Raw genomic sequence first — 20,224 nt, forward strand, 5'->3', positions numbered from 1 at the left:
CTCAGGGAATGTTTGTTGAGTGACTGACTGAGCGAGAAAATGAACAGACCTTACTGGGACAAGCAGGTATGGGGGAGTTTTACGGGCCACACCTTGCTTGGGTCAGAAGTTTGACTTTTGCAGATGCGTTCCTTCGACATCTGTGCTCCCCGGGCCTCCCCTGCCTGTGGCTACAGATGCGGCCACGTTGAGCAGTAGCTCAGATTCCTGCTGCCACCGCTCGAGGCAGAAGCCCCAGCTTCTGTGCCACGTGGCTCACGCCCTGCCACCCACCTCCTCTCTGTCCCTGACTGGGCAGCTGCAGCCCAGCGGGACAGAATCTCGTCTGCCTTCCCCCGCTGGAGCTCTGTCCTGGGGAACTGGGACACCTGTGCCCACAGGGCTGTCTTCTGGGGCGTCTGGGGCTGCAGACCCTCAGGTCCTGCCACCCACTGCTCCCAATTTGCCCAGGACACGCCTGCTTTTCAGCACTCAGGTCCTACCTCCCAGGAAGCCCCACAGTCCCCTGTCATCCAGGACAGTTGGTCACCCTGCAGGGGACCCAGGGGCACGGCAGTTCCTCGATACCCGGTCCTCTCGGCACCACTTTGGACTCCATGACAAAGTGAGAAAGGGCAGTTACGCCAGTTCTGGGTTTCCATTTGTCACCTGGGGACACAGTAGTGCCATGAGGGCCCCAGGTCTCCTCAAGGCCGTGGTGCGGACAGCGTCTTCCCCTGCTCCACAAAGCTCAGACGGCTGTCCGTGGGGAAGGGGGGGTGGCTGCACCTCCTCTCCCAGACTCTCCACATAGAGCCCTTGACCAGGTCAGATCCTGGTTGCCCCGTCAGCCCCTTGCACAGACACAGCCCTTTGTGACTCTCTCAGGCTGGGTCCCCGGCTCCAGACCCAGCCCCGGTTAAAAGGGAGCAAACTTCCAGTACGCATTGTGATGGCTGAGTCTATGTGCCAACCTGGCTGGGCCACAATGCCTACATATTTGGTCAAACATCGTTCTGGGCCAGGTGTGGTGACGCATGCCTGCAATCTCAGCACTTTGGGAGGCTGAGGTGGGAGGATTGCTTGAGCCCAGAAGTTCAAAACCAGCCTGGACAACATAGAGAGACCTCGTCTCTACAAAATAACAAAAAATCAGCCAGGCATGGTGGTGATGAACATTTAAATGGGTGGACTTACTTTGAGGAAAGCAGATTTACCCTCCATGTTGTGGGCAGGCCTCGTCCAATCAGTTGAAGGCCTGAATGGAACCAAGGCAGACCTTCTCTGAGCAAGAAGGAATTCTTCCAGCAGGTGGCCTTTGAATTCAGACTACATCTCTTCCCTGAGCCACCAGCCTGCTGCCAACCCTGCAGATGTTGGATTTACCAAGGCTTTCCAATCTATAAGCCAATTCCTTAACATTTCTCTCTCTGTCCTATAGCTAGATAGACACACAGATGATACATAAATGATACATAGATAGATGATACATAGATAGATAGCAGCATATAGACAAGGTGGACCACCCCCCTCAAAAAAAAAACACACAGAATTATCTTTTGGAGGGTAATTGACTTCAGTGAACTCCTTTTGGATTCTTTCAACATGTTCGCCCATTTCTTGATGGGTGATTTCCGAGCACACGTGCCCACACTGCACTGAGTGTTCAGCAGTTTTTGACCCCAAACAGCATGGCCCCCATGCTCTTCTCCCCGTTCACCGATCTCGTTCCAAGTGACTTTTTTTTGTTTCCCCAGATGAAAAGCGTCCTCAAGGGAAGATGTGGAAGAGGTGAAACAAAAAACAGCAGACTCACTAAAGGGTATCAAAGCCGATCGTTCAAAAACTGTTCTGAGTGGTGGAAAAAGCATCTCAATAAGTGTATTACATCAAATGGAGAGCACTTTGAAGGTGACTGAAGTTTAAACTTGGAAGAATAAGTACACAATTTTTTACGAATCAATTCTGGGTTTTTTTCGGGTTCCCCCTCATATATAGATATACATAGATGCATATCTATACATTATCTATAAACACGGATATCTGATAGGTAATAGACAGATAGTTAGACAATAGATAGATGATAGATAGGAACATGGAGGTATATAGACAGATATATGAGCATAAACTGTATATATAGATATACATAGATGTCTTTATCAATAGATAGATAACAGATAGCTAGATAGATGACCAATGGATAGATAGATGACAAACAGAGATAGATAATAGATAGATAGAAGCATGGAGATATATAGATATCTATGAGCATGAGCTATATAGAGAGATACACATAGATGTCTATATCGATAGACAGACAACAGACAAAGGATAGATAGGTGATAGGTGACAGATAGATAGGCGATAGATAGATGATAGGTATTAATCGATAGATAGATGATAGATGAGAGATAGAGGACAGGCTGATTGGTAAAAGATGGATAGACTGATAGCTTGATAGATAGACTGTTAGTTCTGTTTTTCTGGAAAGCTCTGACTCTCAGTGTATCGAGCCCCTTGAAGACGACCTCTGGCTCTCGCGGCCGAGAGAGGATCTGGCTTCTGCAGGGAACTGCATGACGTGGCGGGGGAAACAGAGACGGACATGACTTGGACCCCGCGCTGGCGGTGCATGCTGGCCGGTCACACATGCCAGCCCTTCCCACAGCACCACCCACACGGCACACCCTGAGAGATACTCCTTCTCGAGAGGACACCTTGACTGAGAAGTCGGGAAACACCCTGGGAAGGGTTTAGTAGGGCAATCGCATGTCCTAGTCTGCTTGGATAATCCAAGTTGCGCCGATGGTCCTGGCATCATGAACACTGGCACCCTTCCCCGCTCTGTGTCCTCAGCCGGGTCATCAGGTGTGCTGCCACCTGGCTGTAAGCACATCTCCGTGCACATCAAAGGCTCTTAGTCACCCGCAGTAAAGAAATCCACGGAGCTTTGGCAAGCCCGGTGCCTCCCAGCGCCTCGCCTCTGAGAATGGGATTCTATCCCCCATGAACATCCAGCCACTCCTCCATGATGGATGTTCTGAAAGACCCCGACCAGACGGAAGCAGCCAGTGAGCAGAAATCCACACACACCGAACGTTGCAAGGGCTGGGGTCCAGGGAAGCCCCCAGCAAAGGACGTACTTGGCCTCGGAGAACAAGTAGGCTTGACCAGGACAGGAAGTTCCTCTGGAGAGGCAACCTCTGCCCAGTCGGCCGTTCCAAAGCCAGGGGAAGAGAGGACGGAAGCAGCAGTTTGGTGGCGAGAGAGCACTTCTCTCCCTGGTGTCGTTTCCATTCTAGCGCCCGGCTGGAATCACGGCTGATAACACAGCCTCATCCCCGCATCCCCGAGGCCACCGGGGCGGCCCAACCATGGAGAAGGAGCCCAAAAAATGTTGCCAGTTGACTAGAAAAAGAACAAGATACTGCTGCTCACGAAGTTAGCGTCGTTGCCCAGAACTCGCCAACACTGCAAAGGTCAGTTCCTGTCGCCTCAGCCTCTGTGCCATCCTCATCTGATTGTGAGATGATGGACCACACACGTTGAACCCGGAGTAGCCTGGCTCCTAGCTGCATCCAGTGCAGTGGCTGAAAACCACCTGTTCCACCCTCAGGGTGTGACAGAGACCCACTTGGGTCTGAAGTTCCCTGCTCCTCAACACCTGGTTCCTGGAGAGCCTGAGGGGAGGTGGAGGCCGCAGGCTGCGTGGTTGAGCATGCCCAAATGGCGTCAGCAAGGCAGAGGGCGCCTTTGGCTTTGCCCTAGCCCACTAGGCAGGGCTGGAGAGCAGGACCAGGGCATCAAGGCTTGAAAAGGCCCCTCCAAGGACCAGGTGCAAGGCTCACGTCTGATGTCTCAGCACATTAGGAGGTCGAAGAGGAGGATGGCTGAGCCCAGGAGTTCAGACCTTGTCTCTACACAAAAATCAAAAAAGTAGCTGGGCATGTTGGGACACATCTGTAGTCCCAGCTACTCGAGAGGTTGAAGTGGGAGGATCACCTGAGCCTGGAAGGTTGAGACTGTGTGAGCCACGATCGTGCCATGGCACTCCAGTCTGGGTGACAGAGACCCTGACTCAAAAAAGCAAAAACAAAAAAGTTCACTCAAAGTTCTAGCGGAGCGCCCTGCGGGCACTTAACCAAGTATGTTTGAAGTGAAACGAACAAGCGTTGCATTCATGCAAGGGCTCCAAGCATCATTCTCTCGTCCACCAACACGGGTTAATGAGTCCCTGCCCCGTGTGTTCACTGACAGGCATCATTTGGGGTCCCCGCCCCCCTGAGCATCCAGGTGAGATGGACTCACTTTCCCTTTTCATAGCCTTGGGAAGGGCTTAAGATTCCTGCCAGTCCCCAGCCCGAGTCCCGAATCCCCCGAACTCGCCCCACGTGGAGGACACCTTGCTGTCCACTACCTCCGGTCTCTACTGCCCACCAGGTTTACCCGGCTTGGGACTCAGTTCCCAGACTCACCGTGCACACGGGCACCGGGTGTGCAGTAGGCCTCGGGGAGGGTGATCGGTCATCATCTTTCGAAGATGCAGTGCCTTGGGGCGTGTCCTCCCAGAAGCAGAACCCAGATAAAAACTTGGGTGCAGGTCGTTATTTGGGAGGCAATCCAAGAAAGGAGGGAAGGACCAGGAGTGGCGGGACAGGGAGCGAGCGAGGGCCCACAGGAGGGCCAGATGTCAAGGCTGTAGCGTGAACAACAGGCTGGCAACACGGTCCACAAGGGTCCTGGGACCCACAGAGCAGGTTGTCTGAGAGCTAGGAGGCCAGAGGTCATGTCCGCGGGCCCTATCCCCCACTGACGGAGGGGCGCCCAGGGACAATAATGCCCTGGGCTTGCTAGGGGGGCCAGCAGCTTCCTGCTGGGGAGGCCCTGGGTGGATGTCCGCATGCACCAGGTGGGAGGAGGCCCTGTGTGTCTGGCTCAGGGACCGGCCCGGAACCTGTGTCTGCTCAGAAGGAACCCACAGGGCCCCCAAGAGCAGCCACGGCCCACAGCCAGACAGCCACTCGCCAGAGTCAAAGGTAAGACACTTTGCCTTGGGTCAGCTCCTTCGGAGGCTGTGACCAGGGCTTCAGTGACTCCGCACTGTGGAATGATAGCCCCAGTGCAGCCACGATGGGCCCCGGGTTCTTGTGGTTGTCACCTGGTGACACAGTGCAAGAGTGGTTCTGTGCCACCTGGACCAGACGTGGTCACATGACTTACTTCAGTCAATGAAATGCAAGAGGAAGTGACCCCTCCGGGCAGAGACCTTAAAAGCCAGGATCGTGTGCCTTTCTCCTCTCCCGCCCTTTCTCCTCCCGCACATGCCGGTGGGGTAGAGGCCTTGTAAACCTGGGGCCCTGCGTGACACCGGGTCATGCACAGAGCTCCTGGCTAAGCTCTGATGAGCACATCACCAGGTTGGAAAAAATAAACAGAAAGTCTGGAGACTGGTCCTTCCCAGATCATCACCATGCCCTCCCTGACTAACACAGCCTCTGTCTGCAAACAACGTGGGTGGAGTTCACCTCTTCTATAACTTAGGGATAATAAGGTCGGGCGTCGTGGCTCACACCTGGAATCCCAGCACTTTGGGAAGCCAAGGTGGAAGGATCGTTTGAGCCCAGGAGTTTGAGACAGCCTGGGTGATAGTGAGATCTACATCTCTCCAAAAAAATTTTTAAAAGGTGGAGTGTGGTGGTGCATGCCTGTAGTCTCAACTGATTGGGAGACTGAGATGGGAAGATCACCTGAGCCTAGGAGGTCAAGGTCACAGTGAGCCAAGATCGTGACACGACACTCCAGCTTGGGCGACAGAGACAGACTTTATTTCTAAAATAATAATGATGATGATGATAAAAATAGTAATAAAAATAACTTAGGGATAAACTGCTTAGAGATGGAGCGGTAATTATGAGAACAAAGTGCATTTAGGAAAGTAAACCTAACTCAAGGCAACTAACATCACGTCATGCAGGTGCAAATTGTTAATTGACCCATCTGCAGCGCTGCGCCGTCTGACCAGTGTGTCCCTCTATTGCCATCAATGCATGGCCACCCTTCTCCTGACTCCAAGCAAAACAGCCCCCAAGGAAATACACACGCCTATAGAGGGTGGCCTACCCGTCACAGGCTGTCATTCTACTGTGTACTCTGACAGCCCCGCTGGGTGCATCTCAAGCTCCACAAAACCCAGGAGGGAACTCAGGCTCACACAGACCATGAGAGACCATGAGGGGAAGGGCTGGGAGGGAAGCTCTGGGTACTGAGTTAGCCTGGGAGGAGTGTCCTCCGGGTTCCTTCTGCCTCCTCAGGAGGGTCGGCAGAGACACCTGAGAATGGAGACCGGGGAGCAGGCACCCAGCTGGGTGGCACAAAGGCGAGGAGCATGACCGTAACCCACCAGGGCCGGGATCCCAACGGCAACTTCCTCTGAGGCCGCTGAGTGCTGCCCGTGGCGGATCCGGTGCGGGGAGGGCGGCTTTCCTGCGAGGCCTGCCAGTCTCCGCCCTTGTCACTGCCCACGGCCGGGCCCAAGACGCCACATGCAGGTGTTCAGCGGGCCGGGCTCCAGAAAGCACCTCAGATGCTCTCCCTGAGTTCCACGTTCCGGGCCTGGCCCGTGATTCAGGGCAGGAACCCATCAGGAACGAAGTACTAGGCACTTAGACACCCCCTTTTACCAGAGCCCGACGTGAGATGCAAGCTGCTCAGTCAAAGGGTCCATCCACACAAGGGGCCAAGGCCAAAGAAACAGCCAGAAACCAAGGCACCAGCAGCTCAGCCTCCCACTCCCACAGGTGCAGACACCAGGCCAGACCTGAGCCCCAGCCTGGGATGAAAGCACTGGAACGAGGGCAGGTGGTTGCGTGAGGGCTCTGGCCTCCGGGGGGCTTTGGGGTTCGAGTTCGCAGAGCAGGAAGAAGGCTGTGCCAGGCTTGGGAGAGGCCTTGACAGGTGCGGGAGCGAGCGTCCCCGATGGCCGTCAAGTCGAGGGGCAGCTGACCTCGGCGTGAGTCGTCTTGCTCACCCACGAGAGACCAGGGAGCCAGGGGCGAAGAGTGACCCCAACCAGACACACTCCACACCTCTCCCCGTGCTTTTCCACGCGACAGACATGGGCCATTGGAAGCCACCTCCCAGCTGAGGCCCCGCCCAGTGCTCCAAAGCACGGGGCTTCGCTGGAAGACAGTGGCCAGCCCTGGTCCCACCGAAGGCAGGAAGACCACGTGATGGCTTGTGGTGGCCCCGCAGGTGGCTGCCCTGGGCCAGACCCTGCAGCCAGAGGGACCTACGGCCCCCTCTTGGGCGACCTTGCCCTCCCATCTTCTCTCTACTTCTCTCTATCCCCCCAAAAAGAGGGGAAAATCAATTTCAATCAACGTGGAGTGTAATATTATCAAATGTCAGCTGCTGGGGTCATGCGCCTTGAAAATTATCTTTGACAGCTTCTGGTCGACTTAATTAAGTGCGCCCCAAAAAGGGGGGGTCAAAAGCGCCCTGATTGAGGCTGCCAGGGCTCCGTGCTGCCGTGCGGCTATTGACAACGCAGAGCAAGATTGCCTTCGGGGCTTTATTGATAGATTCTCGCCTGATATTGGAATGATTCTCGCGCAGATAAATCACATTTAGATTTGTTGGTAATTGAGGAGAATTGATTGGAGCAGGAAGGAGGCCCCCAAGGGGTGGCCTCCTCATCTTCCCTGCAGGAAGCGTGAGGGGCAAGCAGGGAGGGGTGTCCCCCCGAAGCTGGGAGCCTGCAGGGTCTGGGCCTCACTGTTGACCTGTCCAGCTGCTTTCCTCTGGACCCCCGTCTTCTGTGTCACCTACCGGGGGAGGAGGGGCACTGGCAGCAAGATGGCAACAGAGGCCGGGGAAGGTGGGCTCCAGACAACTTTGGAGATGCTGCTCAGGACAGCCCTGGGCCACATGACCACACCTCTGCCTCCAGCTCTCTTTCTTCCTTTTTTTTTTTTTTTTTTGAGTCAGGAACTCGCTCTGTCGCCCAGGCTGGAGAGCAGTGGCACGATCATGGTTCACAGCAGCCTCTACCTCTGGGTTCAGCAATCCTCCCGCCTCAGCTTCCCGAGTAGCTGGAACTACAGGTGTGCACCATCACGCCTGGCTACTGGTAAAAAAGCTTTTTGTAGAGATGAGGGCTCGCTATGTTGCCCAGGCTGGTCTGGAACTCCTGGGTTTAAGTGATCCTCCTGCCTCGGCCTCCCAAAGTGCTGGGATTCCAGTGTGAGCCATCGTGATCGGCCACCCTTTCAGATCTGACCGCACCTCCTTGCTTAGAACACGTCAACACTGCCTGTGTGGGACAGAGTTCAAACAGGAACTCTCCCCGGCACCCCTCTAACCTCTAGCCTCACCCCCAACCTCCTTCGGGTCCATTTCCTTGGGGCCAGATAGTGGGAGTCCTTCAGCTGGGATTTTTCCTAAAGACAGGGGCTCATGCAGTTGGCTCCACAGGGCCCTGGCAGATGGTGTGCATGCCTGACTGAGCCCATGACACCCTATGCCCAAGCTGCAGGCCAGTGGGGTCACTCTGGTTCAAACAGGCTGGATGATCACTACCCTGTTGCCAGACTCCACTGCCTTCCTGCCCCATGGAGGAGGACTGGCAGTGAACACAGTTGGGAAACGCTGACCCCAACCAGCTCTACGGTCCTACAGACAGCTAGTGCCCACAGAGGGATGCCCACCTCTCCTTGGCCTCACAGCCTGGGGAAAGGTTGTTTTAGGAGCAGGACCCAGGACTCCTTTCCAGATTATTCCTTCACCACGACACCTTTCGGCCTCTGTGGAAGAAGGTCCTCTGGTCTCTGACTATCTCACGCTGTCCCCGACATCCTGCCAACTGCTGTTCATGCCTGACCTTCCGGGGGCTGCTGGAGCAGGGACATTCTAGAGAAAGGATCTGTGGCCCATAGAAACCTGGTGTTGTGGACACAACCCTTGATTTATTTGAATTTTACCACCTTGAGGTTCTGGGCAGGCTCATCCTCTCCATGGAGAGCAGTAGGTGTGTGGCCAGGAGAGGCAGACTGACTTGGCCGCCACATCGCTGCACCTCAGAAGGATTGTCTACCAGCAGCCCCAGGAACCAGCGTGGCTGGACATGTGACATGCATAGCCAGAGCTGTTCCCAGGACAATGATCCCAGAGCCACTGCAATGACCAGGAACATGACCAGGTCTCAGGAACATAGCCCAGAGCCATTGCAACGACCAGGGAGATGACAGGTCTCAGAGATGCAGCCCAGAGCCTCTGCAATGACCAGGGAGACGACCGGTCTCAGGGGCGCAGCCCAGAGCCACTGCAGTGACCAGGGAGATGACGGATCTCAGGGATGCAGCAAGGAGTGGAGGAGGTCACAGCTGGAGGCCAATGACAAAGGACCCAAAGCTCAGATACACCCGTGACCCAGTAACCCCAGGTCTTCCTTCCCTCCCCCCACTCTGCATGACCTTCCCCACCCGTTCAAGGCCCTCACTGTTGCAGGGCTGGAATTTCAAGAGGGGTGAAGTGTGGGTAGCCAGGCTGATCCTGGAGGGGGCTGTGTTTTCAGCCTCCCTAGTCTGCCTTCAAGTTCTCTCAGGACAGTGACCCAGGTGTACAGAAGGTCCCAGGCCAGGGCAGCTGCTGAGAGGCCCACATCGGCAGTGCTCTGGGCCCAGTCAAGCGCCCGGCTGCTGGACGTGCTGGCTCAGGGCACTTCTTCTAATCGGTCAGCCTTGGGGAAACGGGGAGGAGGCTTTTATCGCAGATGCTTTGGGAGCAGGGGTCCTTTGGCTAGGGGCCGGGTGGGGGCTTTTATCTCAGCCGCTTTCTACAGATTCTCTGTGGCCCCAGCTTCCCACGGGTCTCCCACTGCGTCCTTACGATCCTCCTCGGGGCAGCCCATGGCCTCCGGACCCCGCGGCCCTCCACAGGCCGCACCTCCTCCCTGCCGCTTTCCACAGGCGGCTCCCTGAGCCAGACAGTTGGCGAAAGCGCACATGTGAAGATGTCTTAATATTAAATATAATTAGATATTATACCACACGCAGGGCTGTATGATTAGTGAAATATATGATCATTAGTTATTAGATTAATGTGTCTACTTATGTAACTGAAAGCCATTTGCAAGCCGAAATGAAATAGCTCAATTTGCCATAATTGACTGATCTCCCAGAGAGAGAGAAGCATTTGCTTACGTTCGAGGCAGTTTCTTCCAATGTCACCCAGAAGCCAGACAAAGAGCCGCCCGACCCGCACCCTGTGCCCCACGCCCCACGCCCCGCGACGTGGCCAGCTCTAAGTCCGATGGCTGCAGCCCAGCCACCCACAGGGACACTCAGGGCTTCCACGGACACAGGGCCCAGGCCGGGCTCCTACTTCCATTTAAGGACTCCAGGCGCCCTTGCCCTGACCCCACCCAGTTCATGGGGGTGGGGATCATGGGCATCACTGGCCCTGACCCCACCCGGTTTTTCTTCCCGAATATTTGCTTCCTGGACAACTGAAGTGTCGCTGACCCAGGACAACGACCACGCAGCACACCACAAGTGGGGGAGGCAAGGATGCATATGACTGTGGCTGTGGTCGATAAAAACCAGCTGCTAACGAGGGTGGCATGAGACTCAATTGAAAGCAGGCAAGCTCAAGGGAGGGCACGGCTCTGGTCCCCTTCCCCAGGGTAGGGACTTCCCGGCTGGGCGGGATGGAGGGGGATGGGCAGGAGGGGCCGTGGCCTCTGGACCAGGAGCCCCCACGGCCCCCACAGCTGGGAAATAAGGGCGACCTGAGGCGACGTCTTTCGTCTATCCCTCTCCTGTATCTCATGGGGCCCTCACGGCCTCCTTGGAAATAGCGACCTAGGTGACCCCCGCCCCACTCACGGAGAAGAAACTGGGGTCGGAGAACAGCCCCCCGCAGGCTCGGCAGAAGGCCGTCTTCTTGGTGAGTGGCTTTCCTCTCTGGGCCTCACTTTCCTGGGCAACATCATGTGTTCACAAGTATCGACTTCAGCGTCAGAGCCGGAAAAGTGAGCGTGGCGACTTCTCCCCTAAAGAGGGTTTCTCTTTGCAGTGCTGAGCCCTCAGTGCCATGGAAAAGTTCCTTGAGAGGCTTCAACTGGAGGCTCACTCGCAATTGTCTGTATGAATCATATGGGCTGTCTGGTTAATGAGCATGTGCTGACTGTCTGACAGGAGCTGAGCATGACACCACCAGAGGACGGGAGGCAAGTCTAGGCTGTGGCCTGGCCGCAGGGCACTTCTGACTCAGGAAAGGAGACTCCACTACATGCCAGAGGAACTGCCACGATGCCAAGGGGCGTGTGCCCACTGCCAGGGTCAGGGCACCTTCTGTGTCATGCAGTCTCTTCAGGTGAGGCCAGGAGCGGTGGCTCATGCTTATAATCGCAACACTTTGGGAGGCCAAGGTGGGAGGATCGCTGAAGGCCAGGAGTTCAGGACCAACCTGGGCAGCATAGTAAGACCTTGTCTCAACAAAAAATTCGAAAGTAAAAAATTAGCTGAGTGTGGTGGCATGCATCTGTAATCCTGGCTACTTGGGAGACTGAGGCAGGAGGATCACTTGAGTTCAGGAGTTCAAGGCTACAGTGAGTGATGATTGCATCACTGCACTCCAGCCTGAGTGACGGATAGAATGAGACCCTGTCAAAGAAGAAGAAGAAATGGGAAGAGGAGGAGGAGGAGAAGGAGAAGAAGTCATCACTGTAGGCAAAAGGGGACAGAAAAGGCTTCCGGGATAGCAGAGGCTCACCGAGGTTTACAGAGCATTCCCCCCAGTGCGCGTGAGGCCTGTGCCAAGGCTGGCCGCACCCTGCCTCACTCTCCCCATGGCCCTGGCATCCTCTGGCACTCTCAGGCACCTCCAACAGAAAGAGCGTTCCCCATATCCACTGTGGTTTTTTCCCCAGCTAGAAAGGCCAGCTCCACGGGACAGAGGTTGGGGGCTGTCAGGTTCACAGTTGTGTGTTCAGAGCTGGGCTCCCAGCAGGTGCCTGGTGAGTGGTGACTGAATGACTAAGGGACTGGAACCTCTCAGTGTCTCCCTCCACACTCCCCGTCAGCCAGCTCCTGCCCAAACAGCCACAGGGATCTCCCGACGAAAGCCCTGGGCCCACTCTGGCCCTTGGCTGGTCCTCTTATTCCCCGTCTTTTTTCTGTCCCTCAGTTTCATTCCAAGCTCCTGGAGAGCCAGGCTCTCAACCAGATAACCTTTCTCAGCTCTCACGGGTCTCAGACTCTGAGCTGGGCCCAGAAGCCCACCGTGGGGATGGAGAACAGCCACGGCCCAAGCGCTCAGGCTTCATGGGGGGACTGCAGAGGCCGCTGCCCTGGGGTGTGAGGGCATGGGAGACATCATGGGATGCCTGAGCCGAGTTGTGCAGGCGGCCGACGGGAAGAATTCCTAACAGGGGACAGGGTGATCCAGGCTGAGAGACCTGGGCTCCTAGAGGTGAGGACCTAGAGGCCAGGGAGGCAGGATCAGGGTGAAGGCTGATGGGCACTGAGGAGGCAGATGGGTCCTGGGGAAGCTTATGGGCCCTGGAGAGGCCAAGGGGCTCTGGGGAGACCAACGAGTCCTGGGGAGCCCGAGGGGCCCCGCGAAGGCCATCAGTGCACGAGATCTCGCCAACCCCGGCTATGGGAGGGGGTGAGGAGGGAGGATGCTGGACCGTGAAGGGGGGTAGAGAAGGGTGCAGAGTCATGAGAGGCTTCCAGGGCTTCCCATCGGAGGGAAAAACTTAAGCCTTTGGGACTGTGAGTGGGAGGATTGACGTTTTGGGCAGTGGGGCCCCAGCTGACTGTCAGAGAACAAAACTTCCCTGCAGGGCTCCGACTGATGCCCTCCTAGCCACACCGGTCCCCACAGCAGCCCCTGGCACGCAGGAGGCTGGGATGGCCCGCGGCGCTGGCTCAGCCTGGCCCAGTGCTCCACTCACCTGCCCCGTAGAACTGGGGTCTGACGGAAAGGAAGAGGCGGTGATGTGCCACAGGGTGCATGAATCCCCAGGCCGCGACCCCAGCTACAGACAGACATGTTCATTGATCTTGAAATGCCCTTGAGCTCCTCAACGAGGGTGCGGGGCAGCCATGTGGACCACCTCCCCACATGGCCCCCCACGCTGGGACAGCAGTCTGAGCCCTGGAGCTGTTCAGAGCTGCACCCAGCTCTCCCCCTGCCATCCCCGAGATGTGGGGAACCTTGGGCATGTCAGCTGACCCCTCTGAGCCTCAGTTTCCCCATCGAGGTCAGGGATCATAGCAGCATCTACCTCAAAGCTTGCTGTGAAAGTGTGTGTGGCTCCAGTGAGCTCAGTCCTGTGAAGACTCAGCATAGAACGTGGGACACAGAAGAAGACGGAACACTGTGATGCATCAAGTGTGTTACTGCCAGTAAGGACTAGAATGAGACCCTGTCGAAGGAGGAGGAGGAAGAGGAGGAGGAGGAGGAGGAGGAGGAGACATTCTTGTGCCCATTTTACAGACGAGAAACGCAGGTTCAGAGAGGTCAAGGAACATATCAAGGGGCGTGAAGCCAGAATGCAGCAGAGCCCGGGTGTGAACCTGTCTGAATGGAAAGTCCAACTCCTTCTAAGAGGTGATGCTCCTGTTGGTCTTTCTGAGATGCTGCGTCCTCTTGGCACCAGTGTCAGTCAGACATGGTGGCTCATCCCTATAATCACAGCACTACGGGAGGCCAAGGCAGGAGGATCTCTTGAGGCCAAGCATTCAAGACCAGCCTGGGCGACATAGTGAGACCCCATCTCTACAGAATTTAAAAATTAGTTAATTAATTAGTTTTACAAAACAGTGACGAGTTCAGCCCCCACAGTCCAGGCCAGCCCTCAGCATGGTGGACGGCTCTTGCTGCTTCTGCTGGCATCCCCTTTGCAAACTGTGGATGCAGGTGCCACCGGCCTCCTGGCCTCTGAATTGCAGTTTGTCTCGGGCTGTGTGTCATACTGATGTGTGTGAGAACCCGGAATGTTTCCACAAAAGATTTCAGGCCAGTGACCAGAGACCTGCAGCCCCTCCCACCCCCCACCCTACTGCACCCACCCTCTCTTCCCCACCTGTCCAAATCCCAAGCCACCAAGGAAGTCCAGCCCAAGCCCCGCCCTGACACCAAGGGGAGAACCAAAGCCTCCAGATACACAGGGGACAGCCGACACCACCAGACACCCAGGAGACAACTAATGCCTCTAAACACCCAGGGGACAGCCAACACCTCTGGACATATAGGAGACAGCAGACATCTCTGAACACCGAAGAACAGCAATGCCTCTGGACACAGAGGGGACAACTGATGACTCCAGAAACCCAGGGGACAGCCAACGCATCTGGACATACAGGAAACAACCATCACCTCTGGACACATGGGATAGACGACACCTCTGGACACCCAGGGGAGAGCAGATGCCTCTAGACACACAGGGGACAGCCAATGCCTCGAGACACCCTGGGGACAACTGACACCTCTGGATACACAGGGAACAGCTGGAGCCCTTGGATACACAAGGGACAGCCAAAGCCTCTGGACACACAGGGTACAGAAGTTGTCTCTGAACACTCAGGGAACAGCAGACACTTCCAGACACACAGGGGACAGCCAACACCTCCAGAAACAGAGGGGATGGCAGATGCCTCTGGACACCCAAGGGACAGCCAATGACTCCAGACACCCAGGGGACTGCAGATGCCTCTGAACACACAGGGGACAGTCAGTGCTTCTGAACACATAGGAGACAACCAACATCTCCAGACACCTAGTGGAGAGTAGATGCCTCAGGACACACAGGGGACAGCCAATGCCTCCAGAAACCCAGGGGACAGCAAACACCTCCAGACACCCCAGGGACAGCCGACGCCTCCAGAAACACAAGGGACAGCAGATGCCTGCAGAAACATGGGACAGCAGATGCCTCCAAACACACAGGGGATAGCAGACACCTCTGGACACCCAGGGGACAGACGATGCCTCTGGACACACAGAGGACAACCACCGCCTCTGGACACTCAGGGGACAGCAGACGCCTCTGGACACCCAGGGGATGGCAGATGCCTTCAGACACACAGGGGTCAGTCAACGTTTCCAGACATCTGTGCATAGCAGAAGCCTCCTGACACCTGGGGGACAACACTTCCGGGTGCAGGAAGGGCCTCTCTCTTGGCGATACTCAGTTTCCCCCCGGGTGCCCAGGCTCCGCCCCTGATGGCTGTGGATGACACCCCTGCGTTAACCTTGCCACAGGGTGACAGTTCACTCTTTTGAACACGGCACGCCTCGCACACAGAGTCACCTGAGCAACATCCCCAGGGCAGATGGGGCCAGTATTCCCATTCCAGGTTTGTTCATGGAGGGATGGCGGCCAGGAGGCTGACAGGAATCCAAGCTGCGGGTGCACAGCTATGGCTGCAAGCATAGGACACCCTTCAAAGGCCAAATGGGTCCTGAGCACTCAATCACCCCAATCCAAGCAGAGAGATTCTGTAGTTGTCTGTCTTGTGATGGGTTTTTGCTTTTGTTGAGACATGATCTCACTCTGTCACCCAGGGTAGAGTGCCATGGCATTGTCATAGCTCACTCCTCGGCCTCCAAGGCAGCTGGGACTACAGGTGTGTGCCACACGTCTGGTGAATTTTGTTTATGTTTTGTGGCAGGTGGGTCTCAGACTCCTGGACTCTGGCGATCCTCCTGCCTTGGCCTCCCTAAGTGCTGAGATTACAGGCATGAACCACTGTGCCCAGTCACCAGGAATATTGTCATCTTCACTTCATAGATGAGGACAGAGCGCAAACAGGGACGCAGAATGTTTAAGTGACTCGCTCAAGTTCACAGAGCCAGTGGTGGTGGACAGACAGGGGAGGGGAGGAACCAAGTCCTAAAACCCCGCCCCTCGAGGTCCCCTAGGCTGCAGTGGTGGCAAGGGTGGCTCCGCCCAGGACTGGAATCCCTCTGTGGCCTCCTCAGGGATGTGGCATGCCCGGGACGTGTGCAGTACAACCACCGGCCAGCACGGGACACGGGAGCTGGGTCCGGTGGCTCTGCACCCCAGCCCGCCCTGAGCCTTGGAGACATCTCGTGAATCCTGGGGGCCTCATTTGGCCGGGGCAAGGGATCTCCACGTGCCCCCACTGTGCACGCCCGCACATACTCACGTCGGCCACTGCGGCACCGCAGTGAACAGAGCTGAGCAATAAGCTAAAGCACGCCGAGAACAAGCCGAGCAATAAACAGGTTTTTAATGTTTTCCCTCCCGTCTCCAAGTGTCTGTCTCTGATGGATGGCGTGACAGGAAGGCGGCACCATGAATTCCGAATTCTGAAGACTAAATCAGCAGTGGCAGCGGGTGCGGGGAGCCGCTACATGGGGAACTCTGTGACCCAGCCCCGTGACCGGGCAGTGGGCCTCCCGCCATTATGCTCGCCTGCGAGGACGGTCCTCAGAGCCTTGGCGCTGGGAGACGACAGCGTTCCCAAGGGCAAGCTCACACAGGGTGCAGGGGAGAGCTTGTGGTCTGTGTGGGATTCGTGGGCTCTGGCCCACGCGGAAGTCGAGGCTTTGCCCCTTGTGCAGATGAGAGCCTGAGCTTCTGGTCAGCTCAGGGGCTTGCGCGTGGTGGCCCAGCAGCACGCGGTGGAGACAGGGTCAGCCCCGGCGGGTTTGTGAAGTTCACATTTTTAGCGTGAGCAGCACCGCCTGTCCAGCTCTTTGCCATGACACGTGCACGCAGTCACATCTGCATCGCCCACAGAGACATGCTGAGGGGACTTGGGAGCATTCTGTGGGGCTGTGTAGGAAACTTTTTATGACCTTTTACAGTATTTTATGATTACAGTAAGAAAAATAAGTATTGGGGAAGATATTAAATATTGAACAAGTGTAAAATTTTCTAGTATTTTGAGATCTGTAATGAGAAACCTGCCTCTTTGACCATCATGTTTTCACGTCATTTTACGTCTGAGACGACTACACACCCATTCCTGATCAATACTTTTCATGATGGCCAATTCAAATTGTCAATAACCACCACTCACAGGACTCTTTGTTCACACAAGCTGGTAATAAAATTTTTAAATCATTTTTTTACAGATGGTTATAGCAGTTGAAATTATATTTTAAGCACCTAACGGCTTTTCATTTCTTCGCCGACAATGGTCCGGTTGAAATTTCTTGTGTGATTCCATTTGGCTCCTAATTGCACTGGAAATTTGCATGTCAGACATTTTAGCATAATAACGGGGTCAGATTGAAGGACTGTGTCTGTGATATTTGGGTAGTGTATCGGTCCATTTCGAATCACCAGAGCCTGGTGTTTATAAAGGAAGAAGGTTTATTCAGCTCAGCGTTCTGCATGGGGCAGGAATCTACTGGGCTCCCAGAGAGGCCTCAGGAAGCTTTTATTCATGGTGGAAGGTGAGGAGAGAGCAGGTGTGTCCCATGGCAGAAGCAGAAGCAGGAGGAGGAGGCCCGGGCTCCTCTAAACACCCAGCTCTGGTGAACTCATGGAGAACTCACTCACTCCCAGAAGGCCATCCCTGAGGGATCGGCCCATGACCCAGTCCCCTCCCTCCAGGACAAGCCTCCCACACTGGGTCACATTTCCACACGATATCTGGAGGGTCAGGTAGCCGTACTATATCACATCTCCCCCATTCGGCCATACCTCCCCAGGGGCTTCTCCACTGCCCATGGAAGGGGTGGGTTCATGCAAGGCAGACTCGCAGACGCCTTGTCCTGACCCTCCAGCACCCCCACCCAGGGCCCCCCACCAGCCATGGCTGAGTCCAGCCTCCTGGGAGGTCTTCCAGCCACTCCCTGCAGGTGACTGTTCCCAGAAACCAACACTCAGGTGGCAGAGCCTCTCTTGCTGGGCGGGCCGTGACCTGGAGGAATGGGCAGGGCCCGCACTGTGCCCCACCCCTGACCTCAGATGCCAGGTAGGGGACAGGCCCACTCCTGTGATGTTTATTTTTTGCAGTCCTGGAAGTTTTGTTGTCAAGCCCTCTCCAGGTGACAGGTGAACGGGTCCAAGGTCACAGAACCAGGAGGACCAAGCGGAACCAGGGCTGAGCCCTGCTGTCTCCTGGTTCTGGATCCTTCCCGAGTGCTTGCCCCTCCTTCCGCCTCCCGGGTAGGCTACCCCGTGCCCCCTCGTCATGGCCACCTCTGATGATGGCCAATGGGGTGTCTGCAAGGGGCACTGAGGCCGCCAAGCCCTCTCCTTGTGTTCAGAGGGACGAGGAGTTGGGGCAAGGGATAAAACAATGAAAGAAAAGGAAGTAGATGAGCTGTCCAGCTGCTACGTACGTCCCTAAGACCCTGCAAATGGTCAGCATGAAACTCACATGCATGCTTAGTCCCTTCACGACAGTGATTATTAACGAAAGCGTGCCTGATTCGAAGACAACAGCAGCATGCAGGCTCGGGCAAAGACAGTTGCTACGTTTACAAGACACAGCCTGAGTCGAGAGCCAACAAGCTTGGGTGAGACCCACCTCCTCCTCGGCTTGTGCAAGAAAGTGTCTTACGGAATGAACAGCTGCCCCTGGTTGGGAAGGGGTGGGGGGACAGGATCCAAGCATGGAGCAGAGGGCATTTTGAGTAAGACGCCCCCAGGTGCCCCTCGGTTTGGAAAGGCGTGAGCATTGCGGCAGGAAGGAAAAGCTCGTCATAGGCAGAGTCGGATTCCATTAGGGAAGACCTGAAATGTGGTGCCCACAGAGTGGGACAGGCCCAAGCAGGTGCAGCTCGTAGGGTTTTGCAATGGGTAGTGGCAGGGAGCAAGACTGAAAGGCGTGATTAGGCGCGGGAGAGATTAACTGATGAGGAAAGACGGAAACAGAGGGAGGAGTGCTGGGGACAGAGAAGGTGGCCCCCGTCGGCGTGGAGGGAACATGGGAGGCACCAGGGCAGGCAGGACAGGAAGGAGGGGAGGCCAGGCCTGGACGAGGCCTGCGAGGGGCAAAAGGGGGCAGTGGGCAGAGCCGGCGGACACGCTCCCCTGGGGAGACCTGAAGGGTCAAACTCAGACACACATCACAAAAGAGCCGCCATTACAGCTGCCATGTGTCGGAGTGGCCGGGCCATGAGCTCTGCACAGTCCTCAGTTGGGGAGGCGGGCTCTCAGGGTGGCAGGAGCCCGCCACATGGCCCTCAGCCCACCTATGTGGGGCAGCAGAGCCCAGTATTGCGGGACCGGTGGGATGGGGGCTCATGCGTGTCTATTCAGCAGGCAGGTGTTGTGCTCAGCACTGAAGAGACTTCACTGAAGATGCAGAACCCAGCCACAAAGGCTGGAAAACTCAGATACGCCAGCTGTCACACCTCTGAGCCACAAGAGCTTCTGTTTAGAAAACCATAGACGGACAGCGCTGCGGCCCAGACCAAGAGCACGGAGTGCAGCTGCAGGAGGTGGACGTCACGAGTCCACTTTTTCCTGAGGAGCCATCACCCACAGGCCAGAGTGGCCTCCGAACACAGAGACAGCATGGGAGCAAGGAGACTGTGAACACAGGACACAGATCTCACGATGTCTCCCGGCCCCATGGGCACGCCAAGGCCTGTGGCTCTCAGCCTCCCCATTTCCCTTACCTAGGTAACAGCCCAACGACGCCCATGCCTGCTAGACAGGGCTCCAGGACACCCACCTGTCATCTCCTCGGCCATGCAGCACTCCAACACACGTCACTCTCCTGCTATCTCGACTCGCTGGCACTCAGAGCAGGTTTGGACTCAGTTTCCAGAGGCCCAGGGCAGTCGTCTCAGGAGGGGCAGGGGAGCCACGTTTGGAAGGACGGTGGGCACAGCCTGGTTGGAGGGAAGGGATCCCGGGCAGAGGGAACAGTAGAGTCCAAGAGAAGGAGGTTGGTGACATGGCGATGTGTTCGAGGAAGCTGAAAGGAGAGTGGGTGAGAGGAGAGAAGACGAGGAGGTGGCATGGGTAGGTCGCAGAGGACCCTGTTGCCAGGAATCTGAGCCTCTGTGTGAAGCCGTGTGAGCTGCAACTGAAGGCTCCCGAGAAGAGGCATGGCAGAAGCTGGCATGGAGTTGGAAAAGATTACCGATGGTCCCTGATGGTCCCAATTTTGTATTTTTTTTCCTAGTAGAGACAAGGTCTGGCTATGCTGTTCAAGCTGGTCTCAAACTCCTGGGCGCAAGCGATCCTCCCGCCTTGACCTGAAAAGTGCTGGGATTGCAGGTGTGAGCCACCATGGCTGGGCAA

The sequence above is a fragment of the Carlito syrichta genome, unplaced genomic scaffold (genome assembly GCF_000164805.1).
Source record: "Carlito syrichta isolate Samal-C Ts95f unplaced genomic scaffold, Tarsius_syrichta-2.0.1 Scaffold288221, whole genome shotgun sequence".
In the NCBI taxonomy this organism is placed as follows: domain Eukaryota; kingdom Metazoa; phylum Chordata; class Mammalia; order Primates; family Tarsiidae; genus Carlito; species Carlito syrichta.